This window comes from Macrobrachium rosenbergii, chromosome 49 (genome assembly GCF_040412425.1).
Source record: "Macrobrachium rosenbergii isolate ZJJX-2024 chromosome 49, ASM4041242v1, whole genome shotgun sequence".
NCBI classification, from domain to species: domain Eukaryota; kingdom Metazoa; phylum Arthropoda; class Malacostraca; order Decapoda; family Palaemonidae; genus Macrobrachium; species Macrobrachium rosenbergii.
The window spans coordinates 25,165,038-25,168,605 of record NC_089789.1 but is presented as its reverse complement, the minus strand read 5'-3'; the positions used below and the strand labels follow the sequence as shown (position 1 = coordinate 25,168,605).

The 3,568-nt window shown below is 39.0% G+C and overlaps 1 protein-coding gene across 1 annotated transcript in view; it reads right to left on the bottom strand.

Moving 5' to 3' along the window:
- Positions 1-2,059, bottom strand: part of LOC136832185 (alpha-crystallin B chain-like) — a 12,792-nt gene extending 10,733 nt beyond the window's left edge. The window contains exon 1 of the mRNA XM_067092947.1: positions 1,920-2,059. The gene's annotated coding sequence lies outside the window, so the exon portion shown is untranslated. The remainder of the gene's footprint in view (positions 1-1,919) is intronic.
- Positions 2,060-3,568: the final 1,509 nt, after the last annotated feature.

The window sequence follows — 3,568 nt, the reverse complement described above, 5'->3', positions numbered from 1 at the left end:
AGTCTCATATATGAATTGATGTGTTTGTAGTTCAATTCCCGCGGCCGGCTGATGAAGAGTTAGAGGAATTTATTTCTGGTGATAGAAATTCATTTGTCGCCATAATGTGGTTCGGATTCCACAATAAGCTGTAGGTCCCGTTGCTAAGTAACCAGTTGGTTCTTAGCCACGTAAAATAAGTCTAATCCTTCGGGCCAGCCCTAGGAGAGCTGTTAATCAGCTCAGTGGTCTGGTGAAACTAAGGTATACTTAACTTTTTTGATGTGTTTGTAAAATGTTATTGGAATATCTGATTTTTATTTAGCCTTAGCTCTATATAACATAGGGAATGTTTCATCTGAGATCTAATAGATCTGGGCAATGGCAGATCTCTACATAGTCTTTATCTTGCCATCGTTCCCTCGAGCGATGACAGAAATTCTCAGTTAGGACAGAGTTCCGGACTTAAAAACATCAGGGAAAAACAGCATCACCATAATATCAGCAGCCTCGTACCTTCCGTTACCTGTCGTCTTACAACTGTCACTACGGTGACGGAAAAATGTTTTGCCCCTCTCCCGCACTGTGAATTAACATGAAGAACGGCGAGGAACGAACAGAATACCCACACAAACTTTCATTCTTGGGTGAATGAATCACTGCCCATTTTAGGTCGATATTAACCCCGGAGGCCCAGATGCTGAGTCATAGTTGCCAATTGCTTCATCCCTGAATTGAACCTTGAATTCCTTATAAGGCCACACATAAAGGTCGTGGTACAGGGATCGTCTCACTCTCATAGGTTGATCAACTCTTACCTAATATCATTCAAGCCTCTTCTTCATTAGTGACAACATTTTGATTAATTTAATGGACGTTCGAAATAGATAATTATTTTGTTGTTTTATTCGTATTCATTGAAATCTTGGCTGATTTTCAATTCGTGAAATTCACTGCGACCGATTTCTGTGTATTTTTGCTTTATTCTCAGTCCGTGACCTGCTAAGGAAAACCATAAACAAATAAGCATAAATGGTTTCTATCTTGTCTTTTCTTTATAATTTAAAAGCTATGAAAGAAGAGCTTAGAAAACTTTAGAATAATCATACCCCTTGCAGAAAAGAGGAGGATGAATGAGTGATAAGAAGGCAACTGCAAAGGCAGGAAGGCATAAAGGTGGAGACTCAGGACACAGAATGGTAAGCGTTGATTGGCGCCAGCTCAGAACTGCATCTTAAACATTGAAATTCACGGAAGTGACGAGGTAAGGTGGGTCCTGAGTGAGGAGAACCCTTCAGGTAAATTTAGAACAACTCTTTCTTCAGTCACTGAGAACACCTTTAAACATGATGTAAGCACTGCGGTAAAAAAAAAAATTAATGGTGCGATTTTAAACAGTGTTGAGTTGGATGAAGGTATCTTTATCTAGTCCTGGTTATCACCAGAGAAAATAGAAAAGCTATCTGCAATTTGTTTCTTTCGAACGGTGACATATTATTTTTTATTTATATGAGGCCACTGTACTCAGCGACAAATGATAGTGAGGCTGGAAAAAAATGAAGAATAAATAAGTAGCAAAGTAATCATCTCAATCATGAAGAATAACCTTAAGGATCATTTGGTATCAGAATTATTAGGGTAAGGAATTCAACCGAGATCATCAAACATCTGATATTGAAACAATCCATAGACACGTCATCTATGTAATCTTTATAAAAGATGGTAGTTTGGTAAGTCCAAATTTTGTGACCCATCGATTTTTTCAGTGCCCCCACCCAGCGAAGTGAATACCTAAGATAATCTCCATTCTACGTGTTACAGATTGAAAGAATCGTGGCCTTAGCTTACGCGTAACATAGGAACATTATACAAGTAAAAGGAAAGGCATATCGGCGTCCTGTAAACAAAAGAATACTTAAAACAAACTGCAAAATACTGACCTACAGAGGAAGAAGAAGATGAACGTCAAACCGCTGCCTCGGGGATTGGTCCGCCTTCAACTGAGAGGCGAGGTCTCGAGAGCAGAAGATGCTACCACTGTGCCAAAATGGGCGTTGGCATTACCTGCCCAAACGCCCAAACACCCACCAACTTTCCCTCTGAATCTCACAAAATAGTGCCAGATGCGCATCATAGCCCCGAGAGGAAAGGATGACTCATGTTTGGTGGGAGAAGAAATTTACAAAAACAGCGGGAAAGAATCCATAAGGTGAGTCTAAGAGGATCGGCGGTAAATGCAACGTAGGAGGAAGGTATGCCATTTGTCACCTACTCAAAGTAGGAATATAGACAAAAAATAGATATAAAACTGCAATATTCGTCATGCAGTTATTTAAATGATGAAGTGTTAACAGAAATTCTAATTATGAATCATTTGAAATTACTTGTTTCAACGGCTGTTTAATCCACTAAGGAGATTATGCTATTGAGTTCAGTTTGTCGGACTGGCGGGCCATGATGCTTGTCTGTTTCTGTGTTTAACAGTCTGTTAACACAACTTAAGAACGAATGAACGTATCTTGATGAAACTCTGTGAAACAATCCACTGAAGGGCCCCCTCCAAATGATTTAGTTTTTTAGCAGGTGTCGGTGAGGATTTAAGGATTTTTTTTACATAGCAACCTTTGATGGTATGTACCAAATTGCATCACATGGAGGAAGTTGCCCAATGAGTGTTTACGCTAAATTTTGTCCAAATCCGTCCACCTGTTCTTGAGATATTTCCTTGAAACGAAAACAGTGACAAACACGGGAGAAGCCAGAGAGAGTGCTCATAGAGCTTGGCACTGACAGAGATATAGGCTCTTTCTTGATGGCCCGACCAGAGGGTTAGTTTTTGGTGCGATTTTTTTTTTTATTCAGATTATTCCAACCTCTTAAAAAGTAGGACAGCGTGCAGTACAACAAGTAACCAAATCTGATAATAATTCAAAATTTCACTATATACACAGCAGCATTTGTGTGTGTGTTCATTCAACTCATTCAGAAGTATAACTCCGAAATACAAATATATCTTGGAATTGCCACGAGTTGAGGATTACAATGATATACTTTTTACTCAGTGCGGGCTCAGTGTTCCTGGCCAAATATGTTTTACAATAATGATAATTAGCAATTTTGCAAGAGATGAAAATTGCAATGTTAACTCTGCAGATTTCTCCTGCGCACCTTGAAGGTTTTCAGCAATAACGATAAGTTTGATAAACATCATTAAGAATTCATTCAGTATCTGTTCAGTAGCGTTTATAAAGAATGCTGTCTACTGAGCTTTCTTGGTGTCAATGATCGCAAAAATATATTCAAAATAAGTAAAAGGTACCAGTGAACTATTGCAAAACTTTTCGAGGCGCATCACAATGTCATAGCAAGAGGGAAAGAGGGAGAGAAGTCGTGTTATTTTGATATGGAAGTAAAATGAAATAACAGAGCATCAAAAAGGCCTCACTAAACCGTCAGAAGACTGTGAATGTTGTTTAGATTAAGCCAGCCTTATGCTGGCACGGCTCTTGCTCTTAGGATAGCCCGTAACTGTGGTTGAATGTTTATTTTCTTAGCATGAGTAAGCCTACACTCTTATCTTGTCAGAAAC